We start from the raw sequence: 17973 nt of genomic DNA on the forward strand, positions 1-17973 counted from the left end.
ACCATTATATACAGTCTATGGTAAATACGTATGTGAATCGCATCATTGGCTGCAGCAGCCAGTCACTGGTCACTCACTGACTCACACTGAAAAATAGCACAGAATGAATTGTTACGTGTTTATTTTATTTCCAATTTAGGTTGGCGTTTTTTTTTTTTTTGTGCGCAGCGCAGATTTTCTGTGCGCGGAGACCGTGTCAGCAGTGCGCAATTGCGCCCGCGGGCAGCTTAGAGGGAACAGTGTGTGGATATCAGATTTTGTCTTCTAAAACATCCTCTAACTTCACCGAATACTTCAGGAAGAGCAGGATGAGATTCCACAAGCTGCATTGAGAAGTTTAACTCTCTGTGTCACAAATGTGTTCCTGACTTGTGATTTCTGGTCTCTGCTCGTTATTTCCAAAGTCACCACCTGGATTTAACCAGCCACATATTTAAGAGCCTTCCATTGTATAAGTACTGCAGTGATGAAAACGTTTCAGCTGCAACAACTTATTTAACCCCAGCTGATGCAGTGATGGACTGCTACCATGTTGGAAGACATATCCTGTGGTCACGGAAAGGATGTTAATCTTTCTCAGAAGGGTCAAATTACTGGCCTGCATCAATTGAAGAAAACGGTTAAGGAGATTTCTGAAATGATTAAAATCAGGTTAAGAACCGTCCAACACATTACTAAGAAGGATAGTGGTGAACCATCATCTTGGAGAAACAAATGTGGTCTGATGAGTCCAGATTTACCCTGTTTCAGAGTGATGGGGGCATCAGGGTAAGAAGAGAGGTGGATGAAGTGACTCATCATGGCTAGTGGCTACCAGCCTGTGGGGGTTAGGGTTATGATCTGGAGTTCTTCCCTGATGCCATGTACATGCTCCAAGATGTAGATGCCAGGAATCATGGGCTCACATTGAGAATGAGTGGATCAGGGAGCATGAGATGGATTGACCTCCACAGAGTCCAGACCTCAGCCCCACTGAGAATCTCTGGGATGTTCTGGAGAGGAATTTGCCCAACGGTCCAATTCTCCCATCATCAATACAAGATCTTGGTTGAAGATTAATGCATCTCTGGACAGAAATAAATGTCGTGACATTGCAGAAGCTTATGGAAACGATGCCACAGCGAATGAGTGCCATACTCAAAGCTAAAGGCTGTCCAACAGAATGCTAGAGTGTGCAACTTTTCTTTTGGCCAGGCCGTGTACTTGGTTGTTTCATGTTCTGTTTTAGAGATGCTGTTTGCTGGAACGACATATACTTACATTTTTAAGGTTATTTATATACACCTTTTGAAAACCGAGTTTACAAAGTGCTTTGAAAAGAGACAAGTCCAAAAAAAAAAAAAAAAAAATGAGGGTCAGAGAAGTTAAAAAAAAAAATAGACAAATAGATTTAAACACGATTTAAAAAAACAAAAGAAAATCCAAATGTGAAAACCAGAATCTCACATGAATAAATTAATAGAACAAACATCAGTTCTTGTCTGCAGCTGCTGCAAATTCTTCAACTGGATTCCAACAAATAAATACTTTACAACTATACTCACATCTTTAAAAAGTGTTACAACCATCTTTTCCATACAACTAAGAACACTTTCTTGATTTTAATCATGTTACAGAATAGATAGAAAATAACATTACAACTCGGGCTGGACCGAATATCCAAATAGTAGTAGTGTTAGGTTTTCTCTGAGGCTCAGGCGCAGGAAAGAGTTGAGCAGTTGCAGATTCAATGGTTTATTTATAACAAGAAAATACACAAAGATTCCAACTCCCAACGGAAGTGTGTTCCCAGAAAGGGGAAACGGAAACAGTAACAACTACTGCATCTCATCCTATCAATTTAAAGTAATATGTTTACCAAGCAAATACTGATGACTAAACTTTGGATTTATAGAGACTGCTAGTGAAATTTCTGAACAATAATCTTGACAACTTCCTCTGTTCATCAATTTTATCCCCACCTCATCCCTCCTTTACAGTGCTTTCCTCTACATTCATTTAACAGTGGCGGACCGTTTGGCTTCACTGTGACTACGGTGGGAGACGAGGAAAGACCGGTGTGTATTGTGTCTATGTTGGCAGCGGAGCGGACAGCATGAAGACAAATAAATTAAATAACCGTTTATTTACGAGCGTGTCGTCGCCGACACGACAGCGCAACCGTCGGTAACCGTCGGTAACGTCACAGCCATGCGGCGGCAATGGCGGACGGTGTTTTTGACCGAATTAAACATTACATTTGGTCGAACAACAAAACTATCGCGGGACAGTGTCGCTTAAGATGATGGCACGTTTATGCATAGCATTCGTTTGTATTTTGATCCATTTTAAAGGCAGATAAAGGATTCTTACCTGTCCATGAGCACGCTGATCGGACAAATTCCGCGTTACTTCCTGCAGGTACTCCCTTCTCGCGTGATGATCCCGTCACGTGTTCTCGCGATATCGGCCATAATTTTCACGGAAGCGCCGGAGTACTTGATAGTCTCCTGTTATTTCGACATGGTTAAATAAAGTAAAAACTAAGCAGTTTCGTTTCAAGTAAATCCTGCAGGATTTATTCACGTTCATTTTGTAAACATGAAATTGTATTGTATAAAATGTATTTTACACTTAATAAGTGTAACAGCCAGCCATTTTCCATTTTTTGAGTGTACTACTTCTACGACTAACAGCTGTTTATACTACTACTGCTGCTTGTACTTTTAGTATTACTACTACTGCTTGTACAACTATACTACAGCTACTATTAATCGTCTGGTATTTGGTAGTCAAGCTGCTAGCTCGCCTTAGCGTTTTGCTAGTGGCTAACTAGTTAGCTCTCATAAGACTGGAAGCTCTCAACAAGATTTCATAATGAAAAAAGAGTCAAAAACTATTCTTACCTATGAAAAGTCATTCCAAGTTTCCTTGTCTCAATCGTACGACGCAGTGTGTAACTGTATGCAGCACAGTCAGCCGGCATACTTGTTGTTTCCGTTTTCACGCCGTCTACATCAACGGAATGCACTGAAACTTTTCCCCCACTAGCTTAGCCTCGCTGTAGCACGCAGCTCAAAGGGGCGTGTCCTATCTACTCATTCATATCTATGACAACAACGATGGCTGCACATAAGAACGCCTGACGTTGATGAGCTGCGTAAATACCATTATATACAGTCTATGGTAAATACGTATGTGAATCGCATCATTGGCTGCAGCAGCCAGTCACTGGTCACTCACTGACTCACACTGAAAAATAGCACAGAATGAATTGTTACGTGTTTATTTTATTTCCAATTTAGGTTGGCGTTTTTTTTTTTTGTGCGCAGCGCAGATTTTCTGTGCGCGGAGACCGTGTCAGCAGTGCGCAATTGCGCCCGCGGGCAGCTTAGAGGGAACAGTGTGTGGATATCAGATTTTGTCTTCTAAAACATCCTCTAACTTCACCGAATACTTCAGGAAGAGCAGGATGAGATTCCACAAGCTGCATTGAGAAGTTTAACTCTCTGTGTCACAAATGTGTTCCTGACTTGTGATTTCTGGTCTCTGCTCGTTATTTCCAAAGTCACCACCTGGATTTAACCAGCCACATATTTAAGAGCCTTCCATTGTATAAGTACTGCAGTGATGAAAACGTTTCAGCTGCAACAACTTATTTAACCCCAGCTGATGCAGTGATGGACTGCTACCATGTTGGAAGACATATCCTGTGGTCACGGAAAGGATGTTAATCTTTCTCAGAAGGGTCAAATTACTGGCCTGCATCAATTGAAGAAAACGGTTAAGGAGATTTCTGAAATGATTAAAATCAGGTTAAGAACCGTCCAACACATTACTAAGAAGGATAGTGGTGAACCATCATCTTGGAGAAACAAATGTGGTCTGATGAGTCCAGATTTACCCTGTTTCAGAGTGATGGGGGCATCAGGGTAAGAAGAGAGGTGGATGAAGTGACTCATCATGGCTAGTGGCTACCAGCCTGTGGGGGTTAGGGTTATGATCTGGAGTTCTTCCCTGATGCCATGTACATGCTCCAAGATGTAGATGCCAGGAATCATGGGCTCACATTGAGAATGAGTGGATCAGGGAGCATGAGATGGATTGACCTCCACAGAGTCCAGACCTCAGCCCCACTGAGAATCTCTGGGATGTTCTGGAGAGGAATTTGCCCAACGGTCCAATTCTCCCATCATCAATACAAGATCTTGGTTGAAGATTAATGCATCTCTGGACAGAAATAAATGTCGTGACATTGCAGAAGCTTATGGAAACGATGCCACAGCGAATGAGTGCCATACTCAAAGCTAAAGGCTGTCCAACAGAATGCTAGAGTGTGCAACTTTTCTTTTGGCCAGGCCGTGTACTTGGTTGTTTCATGTTCTGTTTTAGAGATGCTGTTTGCTGGAACGACATATACTTACATTTTTAAGGTTATTTATATACACATTTTGAAAACCGAGTTTACAAAGTGCTTTGAAAAGAGACAAGTCCAAAAAAAAAAAAAAAAATGAGGGTCAGAGAAGTTAAAAAAAAAAATAGACAAATAGATTTAAACACGATTTAAAAAAACAAAAGAAAATCCAAATGTGAAAACCAGAATCTCACATGAATAAATTAATAGAACAAACATCAGTTCTTGTCTGCAGCTGCTGCAAATTCTTCAACTGGATTCCAACAAATAAATACTTTACAACTATACTCACATCTTTAAAAAGTGTTACAACCATCTTTTCCATACAACTAAGAACACTTTCTTGATTTTAATCATGTTACAGAATAGATAGAAAATAACATTACAACTCGGGCTGGACCGAATATCCAAATAGTAGTAGTGTTAGGTTTTCTCTGAGGCTCAGGCGCAGGAAAGAGTTGAGCAGTTGCAGATTCAATGGTTTATTTATAACAAGAAAATACACAAAGATTCCAACTCCCAACGGAAGTGTGTTCCCAGAAAGGGGAAACGGAAACAGTAACAACTACTGAGAACTATAGGGCCTCTAGTGGCTGGAAGACTAAACAAAGAGTTATTTATCAACAAGAGAACTGACCCGTGGGTCAGTTCTCTTGTTGATAAATAACTACAAGTATTTCCTAAACAAAAGAGCGATTATGCTCACACGGATCTCAGAACATGAAACTACAAGTCAGCAAAACAGTACTGCTATGAAACAAGGTTTGCTCTAAGAAAAATACTAGAACTCGAGAACTATCCATAATAAACCAAAACTAGATCCATTAGAAATCTGGAGATTACATTACTTCACAATTTAGGATGAAGCAGAGACTTTATACAAACCAAAAATAAACTAGGACTGAGACTGCTCGTAACTGAGACAGAACCGACGGCGGACAGCTAGGAAGCTGAGAGGTGGAGAACCAGACGAGGCAGGGGGGTTCTGTTGGGCTGTGTCAGACGGTCGTGGCTGTGACGGCGGTGGAGGCTCAGACGGAGGTTGGGAGGTGGTGGAGATGTTCCAGGAGATTCTCAGAGATGGAGACAGAGGACGGGGGTGTAGACAAATCCTGGCGGTTGGTTCGAACTATGAAAGAGCAGAAACAGTTTTACAAAAGGTTCATAGGAACAATGGCTAGAGTGACTAAAGGGTGGACTCAGGTTATATTGTGTAGGAGCAGTCATCTGATTGGCTCTGGCACACCCGCTCCTGCTTATGTTGATTGATCCCGGATTGCCCTCACCTGCCGTTGCCACAGTGCTCAGCATACCTAAAAAGGAAGAAAACAAGAGGAAGGAGGGGCCCTATCCAGAGCCAGCAGCAGCAGACCTAACAAGTAGTAATGTAACTCGTTACTACCCACCTCTGGTCACTGGAGACCAGAGTAGAATTGAATTTTATTTCAGTAAACCTGTTATTGAAGCACATCACAGGGTGTGACCACCGTTTTTCTTTTTTTGTCTACTTGTTACAACTTACCCCAGCATGTGTTGCAACTTACTCCGGTAGTGGGGTAGGTTGTAACAAAGGATCACCATGTATTTAACATCACCTCATCAGGTCTGTAATATTCTTGCAGATTTTTGACTTAAGATAAGTCCTTTATTTCTCCCCACGCCAGGGGAAATTCACATTGTTACAGCAGCTTATGTAGCAATAGACATAGTAATAGAAATAAAATAATAATAGAACAGTAGTAATAATATTTACAATATGTACAGGGGTGAGAGACTTGGTGCCTTTTTAGTAAACAAATGTGGATACGTTGTATTAAAATTTGAGAACTCTAACTCAAAAATTCAGTGTGTTACAACCATACCCAGTCTCCCCTATCTGTCATGATTATCTCAACTTAATAAAATGAACACAATCAAAACAATTTTGGAATAAGCTCATTTTATTATTGTTTAGCTCATTAGAAGGTGGTTGTTATTAATAAGTGGTTGTAATTATTTTATTATAATAAATAATTATGGAATTTGTCAAGACATGATCATAATGAATATAAAAAAATAGTTTTTTACTTTGAATAAAAATATATGTAAGATATATCCAATGGACTTCAAACGTCCCTCAATTATATATTGATAATTATATTAATTATTTTATTTAATATAAATATATTTTTAATTAATGCACAGGTTTGAATGTGTTGATGCTTCACCGGAGTGAAATATGGATACTGGAGGAAAAAGTGACCAAATATGAGCCTCCATGCACCCTGACGTCCCCTGATGATCCACAACTCTGCAGCTCGCTGCACCTCCACACGGCGTCTGCTAGGAGGCGCTGCAGGGCCGGACTGAGGCAGACGGAGTGAAAGGGGAGGAGCAGCATCGGGAGTAAAGTGGCCACACGGTGTGCCAGTCCGTGCAGGCAGTCGCTTACATCTCACATCCGCCGCCGCCGCGCTGTGAGCACAGAAAGACGTGTCTTGCCAAGTCCCGTCCACTCCACTTGGTGACGCGCGGAGCCGAGCACGGACAGGCCGGTTACCGAGCAGCGCGCAGCCGCTCCTCGCTGCACACTGTCGGTGCTTTTTGCTCTTTGTTTTTGTAAAATGCAACAGCGGTCTTTGCGGGATAAAGACAGCATTCATACATAATCAGCGCCGAAGCGAAACAAGGACGAACGCCGGGGGACAGGAGCTGCGAGCGGCCGGGGGGAGGTAAGCGCAGCCCGGGCAGCGGAGGTGGAAGCAGCCGCCACGCTGACTCCCATGTACGCTTGTTTTTTTTTTTTTTATTTATAATCATTTGCTGACATGCTCGGTTGTAGGCAGGAGTTGACACGGCACAGGAGCCACTTGTCCTATCATGAATGAATGAGGAGGGGGACCATCAGTTTGGCTGGCAGCCCTTTTAGCTGCTACAGAATGGTGTGTACGGCGCTCACGTTGTGCGCAAGCGCTTCTGCGAGAAGGGAAACTTCAATGTGTCAGAAGCTGGGCACAGAAACAGAGCAGGTTTGGAGAAATAGTGAAGGAGTGGTCGGCATGAATGCATAAATATATGACCTGTCCAAAAATGGCATGAAAATAGTCGTTAAATGGTGCATTTATCCAACTAACAGCATCCACTGTGGGCATCATTTTCCACTGCAAGTGCAAACAGCTGAGAGCATCTTCTGTGGCTTCAAGTGTATTTTTAAAAATCCTGTTATTGTGTCCTACAGATGTGTGTGTGTGCAACTTGTAGCCTGCACTCAGTAAGACTCATCCTCCAGACAGCAAAGCATTACTCATCACTAGTCCCATGTGTTGTTACAGTGAAGTGCTGCACCCTTGGCTGTGAAGTGGAGCACTGGTTGTGAGGGACACTGTGCCGTTTCCTTGCAACAAAAGTCACTGACAAATCTTGAATCCGTGTACCCTGACAGGCAGTAGTTTTTATTTAAATGGCAAATCAAACCCACTAGTTGTAGCATTCCCACCTTATATCCATCTCCAGTCCTTATTTACACACTTGTCAACCCTTACAGGTCCCCACACTGATGTCTGGGATGCAAAAACAGACATCCAGGATCCTGTTATTGTATTAACATGTGTGGCCGCAGGAGCAGGACTCGCTTCCCCCTTCCGATGACATTTGCAAAACCTAGCAGGCTATCACGAATCAAGGCGGGGATTAAAGGGCTTTAGTCGTCTCTGAGCAGACAGGGAGCTCCTGCACTCGATGGAGCTAAGACAAAACCATTTACCAGCGGTCTTCTCACCTTGTGAGTGAGATCTGCACTCTGCATATTTGGAATAACCAAATTCCTAGCTGGATATAGGTGTCAAGTCATGCCACAGAGGTCTCTGATAACTTCTGAGCTTTGCTTTCTCTGGAAGTGTCGCGTCTCCTCCAGTTTGTCACAAGCTCCTTCTGCAATAAACTCAATCAGGGATAATCCTTCTATATCAAATGTGATTTAGGTCGGCCAGGGGAACCCGCTTTGGCCTGAAGAATTCATTTAGAAATTACCCAGAGGCATTTATCCTATTAGTAAAGGCCAAGAGAAAAACGACTCCTGTTGTTATGGTCAGCAAATTACAATAGCGAGGCTCGAGGCTGTTTGGTTGTCGTATTTTTCACAGTGTCCTGCTGGATAAAGGAGGTGTGTAGCTGGGATGCAAACGCAGCCACAGATTAAACGTTGTACAGTATCTTGCTTGGATAAAGTTGTGATGTGCCGCTTTTCCCCCCTGGTGGTGTATTTTAAAGGAATCCAGGAAAACAGAAGCTTCTGCCAGCAAACATGACCGCAGAAAGCCGAGCTCTCACTCCTTTTCTTTTTTTTCCATGTTACAGCAGTCAGATAAACATAATAAGAACCTCCACTGCAGCTCGGGTGAGATGCTGCCATTTCCAGTGTCTCCTTTTTGAAAAAAAATTGTACATATAATGCCTCTGTTTATCTGCACCAAGGCGAAATATGAGCGTGTGAGTGTAAGCTGGCGGTTATGCTGATTCTGTTGGAGCTGTGGATATTAGAAAAGGCCAATCTGCACCAACCCGCCTCCAATCAAAATGAAAATGAGGTGCAATTGTGCATGTTTTCGTGCCTTTGGAAGACAATGAACTCCATTTTCAGGACGCGCCCCTGCAGATTTCTTACCCAGTTTTTCATAATTAAAGTCTGCTTTGAGTAAAAGTGCACATTTATTCTGCTTATAGTTCATAAGAGCAGCGGTCAATAGAGAGTGATAGAAGAGTTAAGCAGGAGAAAACGCTCATTTCTTTGTTGAGTGTGGAGCTGGATAGATAACAGATAGCAAAACCGACTTCCACACACTTAAATCTCACATTTTTAAGTGTCAGATCTGAGTTTTTGTCCTTTTAGTTGGAATTTTTTTAAAATATATGAGGTCATTTGCATCGCTTTTACGCAGATTCATTGCAGTTTAAAACAGTAATGAGCAGATTCTCGTAGCTTTCTGAGCCGTCGACTGGCACCTGACAGCGTTTGTAGAATATTCAAGGATTTAAAGGATCTCATCTTCCCTAAAATGTAATCATTGAGGTTTCACATGAACTGCAGCTCTAGTGCAGCTGTATTGTATGTAGACTCAGTCTTGCTTTTCAGTGTTTTCCAAAGAAAAATATTCCTTTTGTTGGTGATTTTTCAGGTGGTTATTTGCAATAAGAGGCTCTTAAACTGGCAGTGCACAGTGTTACTGAACTATACTTATGAATGAAGTAGGTTTTTGCTGTATAACTACATAAATGCACTGCAGTATGTTTTATAGTGTGAAATAATCACAGTTTACCCAAAATAAGCATGAAGTTATGCTACACAAGTGGGATTTTTGGGCTGTTACATAACAAGTTTCAAACTCTCAATGTATTTTTTTTCTCTTTTCTGTTGGAAAATCAACCAATATGATGGGAAAGTCTCAAATACTTGTGCTTATATGCTTAATCATGTATATTTTGCTTTCATTTAAGGTCTTAGGTGGTGAAAACCAACCCTCAAAATGTGAACAGATTGCATTACTTTGTTTTGAAAACTGAAAATAGATTAATCTTTAATTTTTCAACATAATTTAAACACCACATTATGTTCTTTATGTTTATTGATATGGAATTTTTGCACCGTATGTCCAATGTTTTGATCTTTTATTAACAAAAATATGTAAATTTTGACTTTCGAGGCCGGTTTCTGCCTGATGAAACCACGTATGACCTTGAGATGGCACAAGCAAGATTAAATTAAGAGAACGAGCAAATGTTTCTATACTTTGTAAGCAGAGGATGTTTAAAGTTGGAAAAGTAAAACTTGAAATTAGTTTCAAAATGTTTTCTCCACTTTTGAGAGGCAACATCCCAGAAAATAGTTTCAAAGCTTCTACACAAAGTACACGTCTGTCCCCTTCAGCAAAATGAGGAAGATACAGTGTTCGTAAGTAGCTTCAAGAAGTTCTAAACTTGCTCTGTAATTTATGCAAAAATTTTAATTTTGACCTACATTCTGTAAATGTAGCTGTAACTTGATAAACAGTATCCTAGTGGCTCAAATATTTAGGATTTTCTTTCATGTATGCAAGCATTTCTTTTAGTTCTTTTTGTTTTTTAGATAGTTTTGTGACATTTTTGCCTTTATTTGATTGTAAAAGCGGAGGAAAAAGGAGGTGTGGGGGAAGAGAGGATAGAAATGATCAGCAGTGACGGTTCGGCTAGTTGAGATTCAAATTAGGGACTCGCCATTTGCATCCATGTGGTTTGCATCCTAGCTGCTTGGCTGTCAGGTCACCTCGCATGTAGCATTTAAAAAGGAACCACAATTTGAATGGGAAATTGTAGAAAACGTCCGTCAGTGGCTGAGATGTGCTCATTTGCTTTGTTGCTGTGAGGTAAATGATCAGATCGATGCCTCAGTAAACCCCACAATGTGTCGTTTTTACACAGTAGTTTTCACACAGCTTAAGAAACAATAAGATATAACACCACGGCTAAGAGGAGCTTCATTAGTGTAGAGAAATAACAGTGGGATCAATCAAAAAATGCAAATGTACTTCCTCGATTTTCAGACTATTCCTTTAAAGAAGCTTCGTGATGCATGCAAGGAGCCCAGAGTTTTCAAGGAGAACCTAATTCTTGGATATAATCCCGACTAAAGCTGCCACTAAGGGTTGTTTTCGTTGTAGATTATTTACTCATTTAATCGATGAGTTGTTTCATCTGTAAAATGTCACAAAATCTTCCCAAAATCAACCTTAAATGTCTTGGTTTTGTCCACAACACAAAGATAATCCGTTTACTGTCATAGAAGAGGAAAGAAACCAGTAAATATTCACATTAGCGACGACTTTTTTTACTCAAAAAACACTCAGCTAAGTGATTATTTGCTGCAGCTCTGGCGCGCATTGTAGTTTTTCGATACCTGCTTAATTTCGCTTTGACCCGTCCACAACATACACTTGCTGTTCTTTACTCGCGTCTGTTTATGTTTCAGCTCAGCAGTCATTTGAATTCCCTCAGCAAACACTGCATTAATCTGCCGGAGCCACATAAGTGGTGCAGGCAGGCGGCCGAGTGCAGCGCTTCTTATCCAGGTTGTAGCTCTGATGCAGTTAGATGACAGCAGGACCGAACTGAGATTATCTGCAGCTGCTGGAGACGAGAAGCGCATCTTATACCGAGCTCTAATTGCTGTGAAGTGGCACCGAGCCTCTCGCTGATTGTGGCGGGCTTTGAGACCTCTTTTGTTAGCCTTTCTGCCGGAGCTGATGTTGCGATATTTTGTTTTTCTGCGATATGTAGTGTATTGTTAGGGGGAAAAAAAAACGCAGGAATTTTCATCAGATGACTTGAATGACTCCATGGATGATTTTGGAGAGGAGTGCATCTGCATGAAAAATACAAAATAATGCAAAAAAAAAAAGAAAAAAGCCAGTTAAGACATCCAAAATCGCATTTTTTTTTTTGGACTGCATTCAGATGTGACTTTACGGAGCTTTGTGCTGAATTTAAATGGTGAAACAAATTAGTTGCATAGTGTTAACAATTACCTGCATGTTTCTAGTCATCCGTTGTGTGTCTTTTTGCAAAGAAATCCTCCCTTTTAGTGTTTTTCCGACTTGTTTTGTTGTACACGTGGAGCCTGCATGTGAAGACGCTCTATAAAGTAAAAAAAAAACAAAAAACGGAGGAAATCATGTTTTTCTTTCTGTATCAAGTTGCACAAAAATGTTGTAGCACGATATGAGACTATTGCACACGGTGCACAGTCGATGCTGAAACGCTGTATTGTGCAGCCTCAGTATCTACGGTAACAGGCTTGATAGCTAAACAGAAAGCTTGATCCGTCTTGACATTGATGCCCGTGTGCAGCTTTGATATCATAATGTTAAAGACAGTTTGACGGAGAAGAAGAAGACGGGATCTAATTTTCCTCCAAAACAAAGCACATCTCTTCTTCTTTGTTTTTGGGCATCAGGTGTTCTCCAAGTAACACCTGTAAATAATTTGTAGCTGTGGAGCTCGCAGTTTCTATTTCTGCTGAGAAACACTGCAACTGTCTGGGTGAATGGATGATGATGTTTACTTTCTGCAGTGCCACCGAGCAGCTTGTGGAGGAAAAAAAATCCCGAGTTATCCCTCAACGCTGACAGCTGTGACATCCTTTTCCAAGGACAATAAAGATGGACATGGTGTAGAAATTTATAGGTGTATTTTTGCTTCTTTGCCAGTCGTACTGAATCATTCTCCTGCACTTCCTTTTTTTTTTTTTGCAGCCTTGATGCTTTCCTTATTGGATTTCAGTGGCCGTAATATCTGTGCTCGAATGTGCTGCTGAATATTTAGCATCGGCGGCTATTACAAAGCATAATATACTCACTAACACGCGGGGCAAAGGGCCATGAGCAAATGCTGTGCTTCCCAAGCTCTTTAGAGATCAGTGAACTATGAAAAGGAGTCTCTTCAGCTGCCCTCTTGAACACAGTTGCTGAAGGGCCACTGATGCTGGTATCATATTTCTAAAAAGCCTGCAGTTTCTCTGTTCAGAGACCCAAATGGTCTCAAAATGCACTAAGCTGTGAACCTCATACGTCCGTGGAGATTTGAGTTGGCAGCGGGAAGTTAGTTTTTGTCACCTAAAGTTAATTTTTAATCCTGAAACCGAAGAAATTTTGGTAAAATCCAATTTTGTTATATTATTTTTCATGCTTGTGTTGCTGGATAGTAATAGATGCATATATTAGATTAAAGCAGCACAGTAAAGAATACAGAATGCGCCAATACATCTGTAGAGATTTGAACTGGCAGAGGAAAGTTTCTGACAAATAAATTAAGATTTTAATCTGCAAGTTTAGGGAATAAATGCACAGTACATTAGGGTGTATATTAGCAAAAAAAAAATACAGTTTTGGCTGGTACATTTGTGGAGATTTAAGTCAAGTTTTGTGGGCTTAAGTAAGTTTTTAATCCTGAAAAGTACAAAATTCTGATAAAATCTGACTTTGTTATGTGATGTTTTTAATAGTTAGTTCTGCTGGATAGTAATAAATGCATATATTAGACTGAATCAGCACATTATAGTGTATGCTAGGAATAGAGGAAAGGTGGTTTCTGTCATATACAGCAACCTTTTAATCCAGAAATGTAAGAAATTTGGATAAAATCAGATTTTGTTGTTGAATTATTTGATTCATTTTGCTGCTGGGTAGTAATAGATGCATATATTAGATTAAATCAACCCATTAGAGTGTATATTAGCAAAGAATACTGTTTTGACAGAGTAACGTTAGTTTTTGTCATCATAAATTAGTATTTAATCCTGAAATTTAAAAATTTTGGTAGATTCTGTTTTTTTTGTGAAATGATTTGAATAGTTTGTGTTGCTGGATAGTAACAAATGCATATATTAGATTAAATCAACCCATTAGAGTGTATATTAGCAAAGAATACTGTTTTGACAGAGTAACGTTAGTTTTTGTCATCATAAATTAGTATTTAATCCTGAAATTTAAAAATTTTGGTAGATTCTGGTTTTTTTTTGTGAAATGATTTGAATAGTTTGTGTTGCTGGATAGTAACAAATGCATGTATTGGATTAAATCAGCACATTAGCATGTATATTAGTAAAAAATACAGTTCTGGCCATTACATATTTGGAGATCTGAGTTGTTTCTGTCATATAAAGTAAGCTTTTAATATGGAATTATTAATAGTTTGTGCTGCTGCACAGGAATAATTGCATGTATTAGATTAAATCAACATGATAGGATGTATATCATATAGTATATCATGCACATTATCCAAGAATACAGTTTTAGCAGATTAGTCTTCTGTTATGTTTCCAATCCATTTACTTGAATAAGCACTAAAGCAGCCAGCGTCTTCATGAATACTCTTCTGAGGATGCATTCATGTTGTGCACATACATGCCTTTTGTGGAGCTGTACATTAGCCCATGTCCTTGTGTTGTTGTGGCCTTAATATTTTCTATGTAGTCCATCAGCGATGCTTTCCAGGAAGCGGAGCCAAGCCACGCTGCCCGACAAAATGCTGGGACTCATTAGGCCCCGAGCAAGCAAGCAAGCTGACACTGAGAGTCCAGGGCCAAGGGCCATACTTGTACAGAAGGACCCAATTCTGAATTCACCCCACAGCTTTCGCCACAATGTCGTTTAACGTGGAAGCATTTGGCTTCCCGCAAGAGAAGAGCTCACTTAGAGAAATTGAAGCCATTACCATAATTCCAATACCCACACAAACTGTTTAAATTCACTTGACATGTTTGGGAACAGGGGGCCGAGGATTTGGGTTTGGACTGGGGCCTGCGAGGCTTCGTCTCGGGCCCCGGCGCTCTGGGAAGCTGCTGTGTGGTTGAGCGGCTCCACGGGGGGCAGGTTAAGCCTGTTAGCTCCATATGATGACACTGCAGGTCTGCTCCTCAGATGGAGACGAGGAGGGGGTGGACATGGAAAGTCTTTTTTATCTTGGAGCCCATCGCCACCACCAAAAAAAACCACCCTGCTGCTGTGTTTTTGTTGTTTCTGCAGCCTCCCATTAAGCCTGGCTGCAGGAATATTTCTGCTGTGCGGCTATCTGACAGCCACAGCTCCCTCGGCATGTCTTTTATGGACCTTAGTCATTTTAATAAGGTGCACTTTACTATCTTATCTCTACTTTGGAATAAACATAATCTATAATATAATATAAAACCTATCCCAGGTATATCTGGGCTGCAGCAGACAATATTTGGGAGTGAACTGGTCCCTTAGAAAGGACATGGATGTATTATGTAATAATTTATTTGAAATTAAATAATTGAATGTGCCTTGAGGAGAAGCGGAGCTTAAAGGAAGGCCTGCTGGAACAGGTTTTGAGGTGGAATGTCGGGCTCAAACCAGCTCTGTCCGCTTGAGGCAAAGCAGACTTCAAATTACTTCAAGAGGAAAACAAATTTCACTGGTCACTGAAGTCACTTGAACTCATTTCCCTCGTCTTTCTTCTCAGAACCATGGGAAATTACAATAAAACTATTTGAGCTTTGCTACTGTCATTTCACTGGTTGCCACTACATAGCTGCGGTTTATGTGCTGCAGTGTTTGCAGGGTGGAGTGTTTGTGCTTTGACTTTCCCATCGGTCTCGGTTTTCATGAGAAAACACGGCATGTCAAATATTAGGATGGTAATTGTCATTAACCGCTGGAACTCCAAACAGCTTATGGGCCGTTTTTTTGCTCCTTTTGTCATTTTTACTCTCTGTGGACTCATTTTCACTGCAATATAAAATCCTGGACCATGGCTAGAAGTACAGAGGACTGTCTTCTGTGCATCGTAGCAAAGATATCATGTCATGAATCATCGTAAAAGAAAAAAGTAAATGTATTTATTTTTGATTATTTATTTTACAAAAACTGAAAAAGCCTGACAGCAACATGTAAACCATTTTTTCCAAGTTGCCACAGGTGTTAAAATGGTGACTCTACATACTATAGATATACACAACCAGTCAAAGATTTGGACGCACCTTCTCATTCAATGCTTTATATTTACTTGTATTATTTTCTACATTGTAGATTAATAATGAAGATTAATCCTTTTTTGTTTACAACATAATTCCATATGTATTCTTTTAGAGTTTTGATGTCTTCAGTATTGATCTACAATGTATAAAATAATTAAAAAAAAACATTGAATGAGAAGGTGTGTAAAAACTTTTGACTGGTAGTGTATATTTACATTTTTGATTTGTTTTCATTTGTTTGACTCTTTATTGCAGATGAGTCAGTCATAGCTTCACAATTGCACTGAGGAGTGTAGAATTTTTTAGTTTTTTACAGCATCTGGATACTGCAAATGGGTTATTTTGGCAAAACAAGACAGCTAAAATAAAGCAATTTTGATGATATATGCTGATCTTTATGGTTATTTTGTCAGATAAGAACCTAAAGTGATATATTATTATTTCAATTACCACTGGAACGTTGAAAATCCTTTTTTATTTTTATTTTTTACAGATTCATATGCTGATAAATGATGTAATTTTGGTGCTTTTTCTTTGAAAATAATATACTTTCAAACCCTGTCGGTGGGTTTTGGGGTTCAGAAATTTAAGCAAAGTTTGAAAGAAATCACTACATCGCTATATCTTAAAGAATAAATATAACTCACCTGATTTTGTTTGTCTGCATGTGACATCCCTGCTTCTTCATTCTTAACTGTGTATTTTATTTTTCTACTTCTGTAACCAGCAAACCTGTAAATCATTTATCTCATCCAGGGATGAATATGTAAATAGTTCACAATTAATGGAAGTATACATAACAGCGACTCACATTTGCATAATCCAACAGTGCAAGTTGAAAGGTGGCTTTTCAGTTAAGAGGATACATAAATCATGTGTTTGCTGAAGGTGTGATGTGCATCTGTAATGGCGTCCTGTTTACAACCCTTTTGCCTTTAGCTTGGATGGTTTCTTCTGAAGGGGCTACGAGAGCTTATAAAATATTGGCCCCATTCCCAACCACCCTAACGCCGTGATGCGTAGCACTCCGGCGTTGATTAATTCATGTTGGCACTGGGCTGAGCCTGTATAAATACCTGCGGCACAATGACCAGGATCAGTAATTGTATTTAGTAATTACTATATGGCATCTGGCAAGCAAATAATAATGAAAACAGGCTGTTTTTTATTCGCTGTGGTGTCTGTCATGGGGGTCCAGCTGTTGCTTTTGATACAGACTGAATGATGCCGCGTTCACTTGGCGAAAGTGGGTCAAGCAGACCTTCACCAGCAGTGTATAGAGCTGGAGAAAGAAATAGCAATCACAAGGACACTGGTTGTACAACTGCACCAGTGAAAATACTTCCTTAACCTTTCTTTACATCCATTGGAGTGCAAGTCAGCCACTCAGCAGGCCTCAGATTTGTTCTTTTTCATGCCTTTTTCCAAAATATCTTTCTTGGCAGTGTACCTTAAAGAGACCATATTGAGCACATTTGCATGTTGTAATTTTATTTTTGGAGGCTATGATGACGCTTTATCATTCTTTAAGGCTCGAAACTGCAGAACCTCTTCTTTCTCTCTCTATAAAATGCTCCACTTTAGCTCCTGTTGTCTCCAAGGCTTCAGATCTGTGAGTATCAGCAGCTCTAGCGTGGAAAACATTGTGGATTGTGAGGCAACATTCTCATTCTTTGAGGGTGTGATCAAACTGCCAGCGTTCATTTTACGGTTGGACGATTTGACGAACATATTGGCTATTGATGATTGGCTAAGCTTATCAGTGGTTGTGTTTTTGGGTGATTTTTGTTGAACTTTTACCTTAGGAATTCAAATCTGCAAATGGTTAACGTAAAAGAACAATTGAAAGGATGCACTACTAGGAAGTTGCACTTGGAGTTAGTGTGTGCCACTGTGTGTGAAATGACTACTATTATGAAGCGAGATTTGTAAGTTAGCAGGTATGTTGAGCCTAAAGACAGTTTTCAGTAACATGAAGGTGGTTCTCTTTTTATTTAAGCTGTGGAGCTTAAATCGGCTGGATTGTAAATCAGGTGGAAGAAGCGTCTCCCTTTTCAGCAAATTGTTTCCAGACCAT

General features: G+C 40.1%; 1 protein-coding gene across 7 annotated transcripts in view; it reads left to right on the forward strand.

The window, feature by feature from the left end:
- Positions 1 to 6794: 6794 nt before the first annotated feature.
- LOC111569679 (kelch-like protein 29) overlaps positions 6795 to 17973 on the forward strand; it is a 339950-nt gene continuing 328771 nt past the window's right edge. For 3 of the 7 annotated variants that reach the window (XM_055016000.1, XM_055016002.1, XM_055016001.1), the window contains exon 1: positions 6796 to 7104. The gene's annotated coding sequence lies outside the window, so the exon portion shown is untranslated. Of the gene's footprint in view, positions 7105 to 7214; positions 7402 to 17973 lie in introns of those variants that run through there. The other 4 variants (XM_055016003.1, XM_023271948.3, XM_055015998.1 and 1 more) reach the window with 4 other exon arrangements.

Source organism: Amphiprion ocellaris, chromosome 12, assembly GCF_022539595.1.
Source record: "Amphiprion ocellaris isolate individual 3 ecotype Okinawa chromosome 12, ASM2253959v1, whole genome shotgun sequence".
Lineage (NCBI taxonomy): Eukaryota > Metazoa > Chordata > Actinopteri > Pomacentridae > Amphiprion > Amphiprion ocellaris.